Genomic DNA, 14,724 nt, shown 5'->3' with positions numbered 1-14,724 from the left:
AGAAATACAAACAATTATAAGAACATATTATGAGCAACTCTATGGCAGCAAATTAGATAACCTGGACGAAATGGATGCATTCCTAGAGATGTATCAACTACCAAAACTGAACCAGGAAGAAATAGAAAACCTGAACAGACCTATAACCACTAAGGAAATTGAAGCAGTCATCAAAAATCTCCCAAAAAACAAAAGCCCAGGGCCAGATGGCTTCCCAGGGGAATTCTACCAAACATTTAAAGAAGAATTAATACCTATTCTTATGAAACTGTTCCAAGAAATAGAAATGGAAGGAAAACTTCCAAACTCGTTTTATGAGGCCACCATTACCTTGATCCCCAAATCAGACAAAGACCCCATCAAAAAGGAGAATTACAGACCAATATCCTTGATGAACATGGATGCAAAAATTCTCACCAAAATACTAGCCAATAGGATCCAAGAGTACATTAAAAGGATTATTCACCACGACCAAGTGGGATTTATCCCTGGGCTGTAAGGTTGGTTCGACATCCGCAAATCAATCAATGTGATACAATACACTAATAAAAGAAAGAACAAGAACCATAGGATCCTCTCAATAGATGCAGAAAAAGCATTTGAAAAAGTACAGCATCCTTTCTTGATCAAAATTCTTCAGAGTGTAAGGATAGAGGGTACATACCGCAATATCATAAAAGCCATCTATGAAAAACCCATAGCAAATATCATTCTCAATGGGGAAAAACTGAGAGCTTTCCCGGTAAGGCCAGGAAAATGACAGGGATATCCACTATCACCACTGCTATTCAACATAGTATTAGAAGTCCTAGCCACAGCAATCAGACAACAAAAAGAAATCAAAGGCATCTGAATTGGCAAAGATGAAGTCAAACTCTCACTCTTTGCAGATGATATGATACTTTATGTGGAAAACCCAAAAGACTCCACCCCAAAACTGCTAGAATTCATACAGGAATTCAGTAAAGTGGCAGGAGATAAAATCAAGGCACAGAAATCAGTGGCATTCCTATACACCAACAGCAAGACAGAAGGAAGAGAAATTAAGGAGTCGATCCCATTTACAATTGCACCCAAAACCATAAGATACCCAGGAATAAATCTAACCAAAGAGGCAAAGGATCTGTACTCAGAAAACTATAAAATACTCATGAAAGAAATGGAGGAAGACACAAAGAAATGGAAAAACGTTCCATGCTCATGGATTGGAAGAACAAAATTGTGAAGATGTCAAGCTACCTAGAGCAATCTACACATTTAATGCAATCCTTATCAAAACACCATCAATTTTTTTCAAAGAAATGGAACAAATAATCCTAAAATTTGAATGGAACCAGAAAGACCCCGAATAGCCAGAAGAATGTTGAAAAAGAAAAGCAAGGCCAGTGGCATCACAATTCCGAGCTCTATTACAAAGCTGTCATCATCAAGACAGTATGGTACTGGCACAAACACAGACACATAGATCAATGGAATAGAATAGAGAGCCCAGAAATGGACCCTCAAATCTATGGTCAACTAATCTTCGACAAAGCAGGAATGAATGTCTACTGGAAAAAAGACAGTCTCTTCCACAAATGGTGTTGGGAAAATTGGACAGCCACATGCAAAGAATGAAACTGGACCATTTCCTTACACCACACACAAAAATAGACTCAAAATGGTTGAAAGACCTAAATGTGAGACAGGAGTCCATCAAAATCCTAGAGGAGAACACAGGCAGCAACCTCTTCGACCTCAGCCACAGCAACTTCTTCCTAGAAACATCGCCAAAGGCAAGGCAAGCAAGGGCAAAAATGAACTATTGGGACTTCATCAAGATAAGAAGCTTTTGCACAGCAAAAGAAACAGTCAAAAAACCAAGAGACAACCGACAGAATGCAAGAAGATATTTGCAAATGACATATCAGATAAAGGGCTAGTATCCAAAATCTATAAAGAACTTATGAAACTCAACACCCAAAGAACAAATGATCCAATCAAGAAATGGGCAGAAGACATGAACAGACTTTTCTGCAAAGAAGACATCCAAATGGCCAATAGACACATGAAAAAGTGCTCAACATTGCTTGGCATCACGGAAATCCAAATCAAAACCTCAATGAGATACCACCTCACACCAGTCAGAGTGGCTAAATTTAACAAGTCAGGAAACGACAGATGTTGGCAGGGATGTGGAGAAAGGGGAACCCTCCTACACTGTTGTTGGGAATGCAAGCTGGTGCAGCCACTCTGGAAAACAGTATGGAGGTTCCTCAAAAAGTTGAAAATAGAGCTACCATATGACCCAGCAATTGCACTACTGGGTATTTAGCCCAAAGATACAAATGTAGGGATCTGAAGGGGTATTTGCACCCTGATGTTTATAGCAGCAATATCCACAATAGCCAAACTGTGGAAGGAGCCAAGATGTCCATCGACAGATGAATGGATACAGAAGATGTGGTATATATATATACAATGGAATATTTTGTAGCCATCAAATGAATGAAATCTTGCCATTTGCAATGATGTGGATGGAACTGGAGGGTATTATGCTGAGTGAAATAAGTCTATCAGAGAAAGATATGTATCATTGATCTCACTGATATGAGGAATTCTTAATCTCAGGAAACAAACGGAGGGTTGCTGGAGTGGTGGGGGGTGGGAGGGATGGGGTGACTGTGTGATAGACATTGGGAAGGGTATGTGCTATGGTGAGTGCTATGAATTGTGTAAGACTATTGAATCATAGACCTGTACCTCTGAAATAAATAATACATTATATGTTTTTTTTTTTTAAAAAGGAAGAAGATAGCAGGAAGGGAAAAATGAAGGGGGGAGACTATGGACTCTGAGAAACAAACTGAGGGTTCTAGAGGGGAGGGGGTCAGGGGATGGGTTAGCCAGGTGATGGGTATTAAAGAGGGCATGTACTGAATGGCACACTGGGTGTTATACGCAAACAATGAATCATGGAACACTACATCAAGAACTAATGATGTCATGTATGGTGATTAACATAATGTAAAAAAAAAGAAAGATAATTTCTGCAAAGTATAAGCTAGATTGCTAACATAATTTAAAGGGAAAATAAGTGGGAGTTGTATGGTTAGAAATTAAAATGTTTTTTTGCCAAATACAGCCTTAGAACAAAGGATCCTGTATCATAGTGTGCAAATATCAAATCAAGGTGTGGCTGCATGTTTTTTGTTAAGTCCTCTCAAGGAATTAATGTGGTTGTCTGTAGATCTTTTTAGCTGGGGAGAGAGAGAGAGAGAGAGGAGAGGGAGAGAAAGGCGGAGAAGGAGTATGAGGAGAAAATAAAGGTTAGAGATTTGGAAGAGTTGTGGAAGAAGGTTTTAGCACATGGAATTCCCTGGAATGGAACATATAGAAAATCCAGGGTGGTTTTGAGAAAGTTATATTGAAAACACACACACAGAGGCACACGTGCATGCACACGCATACACACTGGACTAAAAAAGACAGAGACTCTTAAAGATATAAAAATACCTCTTCTCCTCCAGTTTCCAGAGGGAAGAAGCAGGCTGAGAAATCTGCTCAGAAACCAAAGGGTATATCCTTCAATAGCTTCTTCAGAAGTGGCCAAGGAGGAAAATCTCCCACAAAGTGAACCATGAGCAGTGTAGAACCATGTACTGAGGAGCCACTTCGAGAAAGCAGAATGACGACCTAATCGAAGAATAGTTTTGACAAGCTAATATTTTCCCAATGAGATGTCAGAATTGCTAAAAGCCATATACTACCACATACCTCTTATTTTCCCCCATTCAAAAGTGTTTACTATGATTATCCTGGACATGTTCCAGTGTTGGATGTTGGGTGTGAGCAGGGCAAATAACTTGCCATTTTGGTCATTAGTCACTGTATAAAGAGAAGCTAAAGTTTGACTGAATGTAGATATACAATTCTGGACCTGAATACTGATGTCTTGATTGGATAGACTTTTGAGATATCTTTGGGTTGAGTCAGCGTATTTTGTAGGTAAGAGAGGTGTGAATATTTGTGATTTTAGTAGATGTCATTCTACCCTACCCAGATCTCCTTATGCAGGACCGAAGTACTCATTTCCCCTGCTATTGGGACTGTTGCCTGCTGATGGCTAAAGTTGAAGGAAGCTGCCTCACCAAGTATACATACACCACCCATTGAGACAGCTCACATTGATTCAGTTGAGGACAGCTCTGAAAGGTGATCCAAGTGAGGTCTCTGTCGAAGTGTCTCACAATTCGTCCTTCTTCCTTCATTCCCACAGGTGGTGTTCCAGAGAGAACTGTCCTCTAAGGAAATATCTGTCTTATAGAAATACAACCAAGAGAGTTGGAGCCAGGAGGGATCTAAGAGAGTAGAATCTAAAATGGGATTTGGGATCTAGATCCCTCATCAGCTGGCTGACAACGAGGACCCAGTAAGTGGTGATAGATGGAGTGTGGATATTCCCCAGCATGCTGTGGCAGTGGAACTTTTAAAACTTTTACAAATGTAGTTTGCGATAGGATAGCAATGGGAAGGAATACACAATATCTCAGGCATCTGAAAAGTTCAGTGAAAGTAACGCTACTTAAGTGGAAAGAGAAGTAGGCAAAAGTATATTCAAACACACACACACTCATGAGCAGTAGTGAATTGCTTGGCTGTTCATCAAGTTTCTGGATGCAGAAAGATTGAATGATTAGGGATAAAGAGGCCTGAGGAAGCAACATGTGGATGAACCTATGTGAGTGGGCACAAATTGGCAAAAATCTTTGTCTTACCTGTTGATGCATATCAGAGAGTATCCACCATGTGAGAAGTACTAAATAAACAAGTAGCGAGATCACTTGGTTAGTTGACATCAACCAGCACAATGGGCATGATGGCAGGAATGGAGCCCATACCAAGGCCCAACACCAGAGCTGCCTTTTACCATGGCTCATTTAGCTTCTTCTGCTGCCCAATGTCCAACCTGCCAGTAAGATACCAATGCTGGGACACCTCACAGCACCATCTCTCAAGGTGACCAGTTGACTACTTGGTAGCAAGTTTGTTATATTGGACCCCTTTTTCCCTGGATCAGGAAGTGAGTAATCTTGACTTTGCCTTACACATATTCTGAGTATTGGTTTTCCTTTTCTCCCTTAAGGGTCTCAGTCAGTAGCATTTTCCAAGGACTTACACAGTATTTGATCCACTGGTGTGGGAGACTGCATAATATCACATGGGCCCAAAGAACAAAAGAACCCCCTTTAGGACAAAAAAGATAGAAAGTTAGTACACACCACCCTGGCTTTCTCACATGCTGCACCCCACCCTGGCCTTCTCACATGCTACACCCCACCTAAGAGCTGCTGGGCTGTGAGAGTGAGAGCATCACTGACACACCCACTATTCTGGAGATAACACCACCCTGTGAGGAGGGGGGGCCATTCTCCAGGAAGCAAACTCTAAATCAATAACCATTACATAGTACTTTGTCCCCCACAGGTATAAATACACATATTCATAAATCAAGGGGTAAAATAAGAGTTGCCCAGTGCTTTGGCCAATGTTAGCACTTTGGGAATTTGCGTTTGGAATCCCAGCAACTCTAGACTGTGTAAGAACAGGGACCTCATTCCTCTTGCATGAATACATCCACCAGGGGCACAGTAAGAGTCCCATCAGATGTTTAGCAGCAGCTGCTGCTCAGAAACTATAAGCAACTCTGCCAAGAGACCATTGGGTAAAGAGTCACCATCCTGGCTGAAGTAACTGATGCTGAACACCAGGATAGGGCCCTGGTATTGCTAGACAAGGGGTGGGGAGAAATACATTTGTCACCAAACTGATTCCTAGGTCTATCCCCTGCCCAGCTTTGACTATAAATGAGGAAGTGCAGAAGCCATGGCTTGAGAAGGATAGCATGACCTACAAGGATGAGGCTCTGGGTCACTACAGCAGGTAAGCTACTTAGACCAGCAGAAATACCAGCTGAGCTACTAGCAGAGTACTCGTACAGAATCCAGAATGGGTAGTAGAGGAAACGAACACAAAATGGCCGTTGCTCCTCCTAGATCTGCTGTGGCAGTGGGAGCTATGGTTCATCCTATTAAGTTTCTTCTGTAAGTTTCCCCAGGAAGACAGATAAACCAAAATTTTCAAAGACCTCTTCCCAGATGAGTGAACTTATTGGAAGCAAACGGATGTGAGTGGTGTAAGGAGTGGGGAGTGGGTGCTGTTTTGCGCTGCCCAGAGTTCCCAATCAGGACTGAGACATGCATTCCTGCAAGTTCTTGCAATTTTCTCTGCTTATAACTCACATCTGTGTCCCTCCCTGGGAATTTCCCTCAGCATAAGGAAGCTGCCTCACCCAGGTGTACATCACCTGGCCTGGGACAACTCTAATGCAAATGGTTGGTCGACTCAGTGGGTCAAAAGCCGAGCCTCCATGTTTCAACTGGGGGAATCCCAGCCTTAGAGCTCCTCATCTATGTACTGAGGACATTCTGGAACTTCATCGCATCTTTCTGTCCAATCCTGCATCCCACCTCTCTCATAAGAACTGAGAATACTCCAAACACATCCACAACACTAAGAGCACTCCCAACAAACTATTTATGTGCAAATCTATGTATAAGACATTTTTCCCATAGAAACAAGAGGGCAACAGTTGTAGATTATATATTTTTCAGCAAATAATTACACCTTCCCCATTACTTGGAAGGAGTAGACATCTTCACTCTATTGGACTTGGCCAAGTGTCCTGCTTTGGCCAATAGGATATTAGTGAGCATGATAAAAGCAAAGTATTAAAATGTATTTGGGCTTTGCCTCTTTTCTATGGTTTGCAAATCCAAGGAGCATTAGAGTCACATGGAATAGGTGGAGACCCAACCTGGAACTTGGAACAATACCTAGGTAAGCCTAGCTTAGATCAGCCAAACCCCAGGTGATTTATAGGTACAAAAGCAAGAAATAATAAGAGCAAGAAAATAATTATTGTATTCTGAGTGCTGTGATGATTTGCTAAACAACATTATCTCGTATAGAGCTGACTAATACCCTAAATATTTCCAATTTCCTTCCGTATTGGGCACACATCAAGATACTTCTTGGTGCCATCAGATTGAGTGGAACAATGAGAAGATTTTAGGCCATTTTACAGTGGTTCATGTAATGGAAGCTCTTCTTCATTTTTTTTTTTTAGAGAGACTACTATAAATATTTCAATTGCTTTCCAAGCAATTGGATGCCAAACTTGTGCTTCTTCTTAGCAGAACATCATTTAGAAATGCAAGGACCACAGAGCACCTCTGTTTTATTGGGGTTATATTTGCATTGGATCTGATTCAGATCAAGAAACACCATGAAGTTGCTTTTATGAACAAGTCAGGGTGCTGGAGGCTGGGTATATAAAGAAAATCTGAATCTTGTCTGTTAGTCCACTAAGTGGGGGTGGTCCTTTGAGGAAAACCAACAATAAGCAGACAATTGTAGCAAATACGTGTAATGATGCTGGGAAGCACAGAGGACTGTGGGAGCAGAGAGGATGGATGCACAATGGAGACCCATGTGGGTGGGGTGAGTGTGGGTGTTGCTAGAGACATACCTATGATGGGGCATATTCAAACCCTTGAACAATCTAAATGTTACTTAGGATCTGGCAAGGGAGACATCATTTCAATGGCTCATCCGGGGAGGTGAGAGGGAGGTTATGAAGTTAACTTGCTCTGAGAGAAACCTTCAACAAAAAGGAAGGTTGATATTGTTATCTGCTTGTTCCAGTGGAGGAAATTAGGGTGCTTCTCTCACCCAAAGGGATTCTGCAATCCAGCCACAGAGAGAAGCCAGCTGGGCAGGTACATGAGATTATACAGCCCAGGGCATATGAATAAGCCTGATTCTGGAAAACATCTTATAGTAGTGTGCTTTCCCACTATGGGCTAAGGGGCAGTCTGTGCACTGTGGCTATGTATGTGTGTGAATGGATTTGCTCTCTGGGTTACTTTCTGGGGTAACTCTTTAATATAACTCTACTATACTTTTAAACTCTGTGTCATGGGAAACCAGACTCTTACTTACCATTTGGGGCTTATGTTGCTGTTGCTGATTGTGTGCTGTTTGAAGAACAGCATCTTGAGCTGCCAGGATCTCACGTGAACACTGCACATTGGGGAGGGAGTGGAGACAACATGCTGACCTGTGAATTGGATATATTCTTCACCACTCTCCCCATTAGATAACAGATGAAAAAAGACCCAGAGAGGTCAGGCCCCTCTTCTACAGGGTAAGTATGTTGGCATTTGGGTCCAAATCTTGGGGTCCCACATTTTAAAGCCCATGTATTTTCCATGATGTCACTTTATCTCAATAAGCTTCTTGAATTTAAGCCTAATAAATCATGTCTTTTAATATCTTCTTTTTTGATCAATGGACCTGTTAGTCCATTTCTTAGCTATCTGGTACCAAAAATAACTTACCTCATCAATGATGATGTGGACTCCATAATTATGACATGAAATAACTCCATTACATATTAAGTTTAAAAAATTATAGACACATATGCAGGTATGTTAAGCATGGTTGCATTTTGGTTAAAATTTGGTGCATGCATGTGTGCATGTATGTGTGTCTGTTTGCCTGAATTCCCAAAGGTATATACATACATGTTAATAATGTTAGCTTTGCATGGCAGAATCACAGGTAATCTTTACCTTTCTTTTTATTTTTCTGTTCTGAATTATCTATTTTTTTTTAAATAACTCCTATGTTTCACTTTTACAAACAGATAAAACAATATAGTTATTTCCATTTTGGAAAGAAAAATTTCTTGTACATATTTGGTCCTTTGTGAGTCAGGATTTCAGTATTATAGGAAAAGCCTGGGATTAGGTAAAACTAGCAAAACAAACAAGTGCTGGGTGAGGTTCCCACAAACCCCAGCTCTAATGCATCCATCATGTCCACCTGTGGCCAGGTGTGATTTCTGATTGACCCTGGTCTCTGCTACCACAGTCCACTGCACGTGGATATAGCCTCTTACAGCTGACAAGGTCCTTCTCTCTGATTTTTCTTTCAACCCAAACACTGTCTGTATAAAGAAGAAATCCAGGAGTTGTTTTTTCCATATTTAGGTCAAGAAAATGAGATTCTGAGACATTGAGGGACTTGCCAAGTCATCTGCTGGGTTGAGCAATGGCATGGCAGGAGCGTTGAGAGAGGGTAACTAAAGGTTATGTATCTTCATAACTACTGTCTTTGCAATTTTTCTTTTCTCTAGTTCCCTCAGGAGAATTAGATACTCTCACCTCTAAGAAATATTACACATATCTCTCACCCTAATAAAGCATTTGTTTACATGTGTCTTCTTGAGGGAACCTGGCATTTCAGTTCCATAGTACCTATCTCGAGCCCTGACATGCAGCAAGTGCTCAACAAATGCTTATTGAGTGAATATGTGTCTTTTATCTTGGAGGCCCAAAGTACAAAAGCAAATTCAAAAGAGAACTAAAGAAAAGATAGGACCCTTTCATTAAGACTGTGGAGCCCCGGGAGGTGGAGCATGAAGGTTGGGCTCTGACCCTTGCATAATTTCTAAATACAGCCATCCCTATCTCTCTCCTGATGTGCTGGAATTGGCTCATACCAGCTCTTGAGAACTGATTGCTAGAATTATGAAGAAGATTGTGAACCAATTAAGCTCATGTTAGCAACTTGCAATTGGCTATGGTGGAAGTATTTACACCATGGAAATTGGCAAAAGATACCAATCAGGATTTTTAAAAATTCCTGGCCGGAAGACTTCAGTATTCTGCTTGTCTGCTGCTGCTATAAACCTGGTGCCCACACTCCCTTCTCCCCCTGCTCAACCCGTAGCAGTAGAGGACCCAGTTCATCATGCACGTCTCTATGCAGGATAGGAAGCACACACTAGGGGGATTAGGGGAGGTTCGGGGGTAAGTGACTTGTTCTGCTTTTACTCAGTGACTTAAGGCAGAGAGAGGATTTGAACCCTGTCTTGCAACTGTGCCAATGCTTTTTCTTCAATACAGCTATATCAGGAGGCCTTAGATATTCCTCAGGTAAAGGTCAACTCTTTCACCTGCCTGAGTGGGTGTCACCATCTGGAGAGCAGTCTTAGCAGAGAGGCACGTTTCCACAATGACCTCTGCCAGGTTGCTGAGCAGCCACGAGAGAGCTGATCGCTCTAAGGAATAGGAATAAAATGATAGTTTTGTTGCTGATGGCCGTGCTTATAATGCGCCCAGCTGCGTGCTAAGCATGCTAAGCATGTTCGTATACAGTGTCACTTCATCCTTGTGGCAACTCTGCAGTGACAGTAATAGGTGGCCTCTGTTGAGCAAGAACTTGGTGTGCTTGACCTTATGCTAGTCTCTAAGCATATTGGGGGTGGGATAAACAGTCCCTGCCCTGGAGGAGCCCACAATCTGGGACTGGAGATGACTCATGAGCAGATAATCGCAGCACATTATAGTCCACACAACCTGTACCTCAGCAACAACAGTGAGAAAGATAATAATAAGTGGTTGCTCATCGCTTACTAGGTGTCAGTCACCATTCGAAGCATCTGACATGTATTATGTCATTTAATCCTTCCCTACAGGTGAGCTACCATTATTATCCCCATTTTAGAAACAAGGAAACTGAGGTATGGAAAGAGAAAGACTGAAGAAAGAAAGGCTAAGACTGCATCTTCCGCAGCCATACCACGATATCGATAAAATAGAAATTTCTGTTTGACAAATAAGGAGTTGAGATAGAAATAGATAAAGCAAGTGCTTGAACTTACAGAGCTGTAAGTGAGCGAGATGGGGTTTAATCCAGGACTGTCTGGTTTCAGAGGAGGGATTCTCTTCATCATATTGATCATGGAGCTGGTGACGGTGGTAATGGGGAAAATCATGTCACCGCTCTGGTAATAAGGCTCCTCAGGCAGACACGTTCTCTGAGAAAATGAACTGGAGATCATTAATTTCCTTCCATGGACAAAAGTCAGGTTATACATTTAAAAGCCGCAGAACTAGCTGAGTCAGAGACCACAGTAGAACAGGGGTCTCCCCACACATCCTGAGACCCTCTTCCACTGCTTTCCATAGGCTGTCCTCTCAGGAGATACCAAGCACAGGCACTTGGACTGCTGGTCTGCTTAGTATCATTTCTAGGACATAAACTGGGGAAGACTTAGGAGTCCTGAATTAAGGCTACGATTTCTAAGCATTCACTGTTTGATCTTAAGCCTGCCTCCTCCCTCCCTTCCTCAAGGTAAAATGGTGTGCATTGGGGAATAGATTGAATGATCCCTCAGTGCCTTTCAGAGCTAATATTATATTCTAAGTTTAGCTGGGTAGACAGAGTTTGCTGAGAAAAAGTCACACTCTATAGCTTTGGATGAGAAAGAGCTTTATGACAGGAGATTTGGGGGAATTAAGAAATCAACTGAGCATCACTGAGCAGGCCGTGAATGGAAGAATACTGGCAGATCCTCAGGGACACAGTAATTAAAGCAGAAGAAGATTTAGAAATTAAAGATTTCTAAGAGCGATGTCAGCAAAAATCAGTGGATGTGCCTACAGCGTCTAAGTGATCTGCTGAAACGTTTATAGGTAAGGGAAACAAGGCCAGAGCCTATGGGATAGAGAACAGTTATAGAGAAATTCGTGTGAAAGAAAAATAGTGAATCAGAGCCAGACCAATACAATGAAGCAATGCTGGAGAACACTAAAATCAGGTGAAGAACTTCCACTAGGAATTATTGAATATAAGGAACAAATGAAACTGGGGGAAACCCTCATGGTCTTTGCTGAATCTCCATCCCTGTGATGATAATAGAACTTCAGGGTTTGGAGGTGTTGTATTTTCCAGTTTATAATAGACTGGAACTACCATTTTATACTTTGCCATCACTTGTTGGAGGTGGGGGTGGTCATACCTAAAAATGAATACAATGCAGAGGAAAGTTATGACTGAAAAATCAAGTAAGACTTAAGGCATCATCTGAGGTCCTAGATGTAGCCACTCCTGAAGCCATACTTTTTCTTACAAGGGCTCGTCAATAGCCCTAACTTCTTTTCTGCCTTAAATCTTATGGGTTAGTTGTGTTTCATTTGCAATGAGAAGAGTCCTGGTGCCTAATATAAACTCATGATGTTCGTGTAAGTATGGATCCATATATGTATACGCTGTAAATGCCTAGGAAAAAGGCGCCCCATAGTATTGAACATTGCATGGCCTAGATCTCAATTTCTATTTTTATTTTTTTATTATGTTATGTTAGTCACCAACAGTACATCATTCGTTTTTGATGTAGTGTTCCATGATTCATTGTTGCATGTACTGTTATCTAATAACAAGCCAGCAGTTCTTGGAGAAATGGTTGATTCCTGATTCCAGGAAAAGTACAAGGTAAGCCTGTGGTGTGTTGTGCCAGAAAGCAAGAAAGAACTTAACAACCAGTGAACCATGTCCAAAGAACAGAGGAGCAGAGGGAAGAGGCTCCCACTGGCCAGTTTTTGGAAGTTTAAACACCAAAAAGAATGATGCCAGGCGTGCCTGGCTAGCTCAGTTAGAAGAGCATGTGACTCTTGATCTCGGAATCATGAGATCGAGATCCACATTAAGTATAGAGATTACTTAATTAAATAAAAAACTTAAAAAAAGGAATAATGACAGTAACTGTAGTCATTATATTTTTTAAAAATCCATAAGTCTATAATGATGAGAAAGAAAGAGAAGAAAACAAAAGGGAAAAAAAAACCTCTTCTATACAGAAGAATAATATCAGCTTGAATATGTGGAAAGAATTGCAGAATTAGGAAAAAAAAATTTTCATTTATTTTGGCACTGATCATCACTAGAAGAAAAAGCCATTAAATAAAAAGTTTGGGAGAAACCAGATATTCCATGATGCCAAAAGACTCCTGCCTCCAGCAACCCCACAGATTACTTCTTAGCAGCAAAGGAAACATGTACCATCTTAAATGTTGGCCACCATCTTAACCAAATGATCAAACTTTGCCTCGTTACACTAACAGCAGGAAAACCCAATATTGTTTTTCTCCTTTTGTGCTATAATGTGGCCTTGCCAAAAATGTTCAACTTGAACCTAAGCAAGGCTTTTAGAGCCAATGCTTAATTTATAGAAAGTGTAGGAGCCAGGGGGGAAATCCCATAATGTTTAATGACACCAGGAGGAAACAGTTAGATAGATACAGATGTGGAATACTCTATAAGACCACTGGCCTGGGCTCCCCCAGAGGTCAATGTTAGTTAGGGGAAAAAAAAGAAAAGAATTTAAGGTTGGTAGGTTTGCTTTAGATAAAAGAGATTGAAGAAATATAATAACCAAAGACAAGGTATAAAACTTTGATAGGATCTTGATTTTTTGAAAGATTTTATTTATTTATTTTATTGAGAGAGAGAGGCAAACTCCAAGCTGAGCGTGAAGCCCAATGTGGGGTTCAATCTCATGACCCTGAGGTCATGACCTGAGCCGAAACTAAGAGTCAGACGCTTAACTGACTGAGCCACCCACCTGCCCCAATTGGATATTGATTAAAATAAAAAAATCTCTAGGAAGATTCTGAGGCCAATTGAGGAATTGTGAATATGGGTTGTTAGATTAAGTTATGAAAAAATAGTGTATTTGTGTGGTATAGGCGTTGTGGCTATTTATACAAGAATGTCTTTTATTCTTAGCAGAGGCATGCTGAAGTGTTTCAAGAGGAAAGGTCATGCTTTCTGCATCTTACTTCCATGTGGATCAGGAAAAAAATACATATGTATTTGTGTACATGGGTATATATATAGGGAGCAACCATGTTGAAATCTTGGCAATTGTTAGAAGGTATACAAGTGTTTATTGTACTAGCACAAGGGTCAGCAATTTTTTTCTGTAAAAAGTAACGGCTACCTTTCCAGGTAGTGCCATTTCTATAAAAGAGTGACTGTAGTAAATAATAGATACTTTCTGCTTTGTGGGCCATTAGGTCTCTGCCCCAGCCCCTCAGCACTGCCTTTCTAGTGTCAAAGCAGCCACAGATGACACATCCAGGGATAGGCGTGGCTTGGGTGCAGTTGGCCAATCCCTGTGCTACTCTTCTAACTTTTATGTGGTTGTAGATTCTCATCATATCAAGTTAGGAGGAAAAAAAAAAGGAGTCCTGATGTACATTGTCATAATGTTCATCAAAGTTGAGTTATGGAATATCCACAATGAAACAGCAATGGACAAAGGTTGGAGGGAGGTGCCTTGTGGTCCCTGATAAGGGCCTTGGCTTTTGTGAGTGGGTTATGGAGAGCCAATGAGAACATGGTTTACTCGCCTTTCAACTGCTTGTTCGCAGAGCTTGAGCTCCAAATCACAATGCATTTTCACATTTGATCCTTTCTGATTTTCCTCAGCTTCCATGTAGGTTATTATTGTATCCTGTTTACCTCCAAAGGTTTCTTATATATATTTAATAAGATTCAAAAATATCTAGACTTACTCAAGTCTGCATCTATTGATTTCCCCAGTTAGCAGCTCTGTAAAAAGAAGGGAAGGTTTTGAGTATTCATGAACCAGTTGCAGGAGATTATTTCATTCCTAAAGACCTTACCTCTCCTTTAGCAAGATTTATCTACTTTGACAGTTGGGGACTCTGGGACTTCCTCCTCCTTCCTGAAAAGAACCACAGATAGGCATGGAGCTAGTAAGGGAGTTTATTGGTTTGGAAAAGAGAGTACCCGGTGGTTTCAGGTAAA

At 41.0% G+C, this 14,724-nt stretch overlaps 1 pseudogene; it reads right to left on the bottom strand.

Annotated features, from left to right (window-relative positions):
* The window catches only part of LOC118519739 (peptidyl-prolyl cis-trans isomerase A pseudogene), a 123,191-nt pseudogene extending 108,802 nt beyond the window's left edge, over positions 1 to 14,389 (bottom strand).
* Between the last annotated feature and the right edge of the window lie 335 nt (positions 14,390 to 14,724).

This window comes from Halichoerus grypus, chromosome 5, assembly GCF_964656455.1.
Source record: "Halichoerus grypus chromosome 5, mHalGry1.hap1.1, whole genome shotgun sequence".
NCBI classification, from domain to species: domain Eukaryota; kingdom Metazoa; phylum Chordata; class Mammalia; order Carnivora; family Phocidae; genus Halichoerus; species Halichoerus grypus.
The sequence above is the reverse complement of the archived record's forward strand: the minus strand, read 5'-3'. Positions and strand labels throughout refer to the sequence as shown.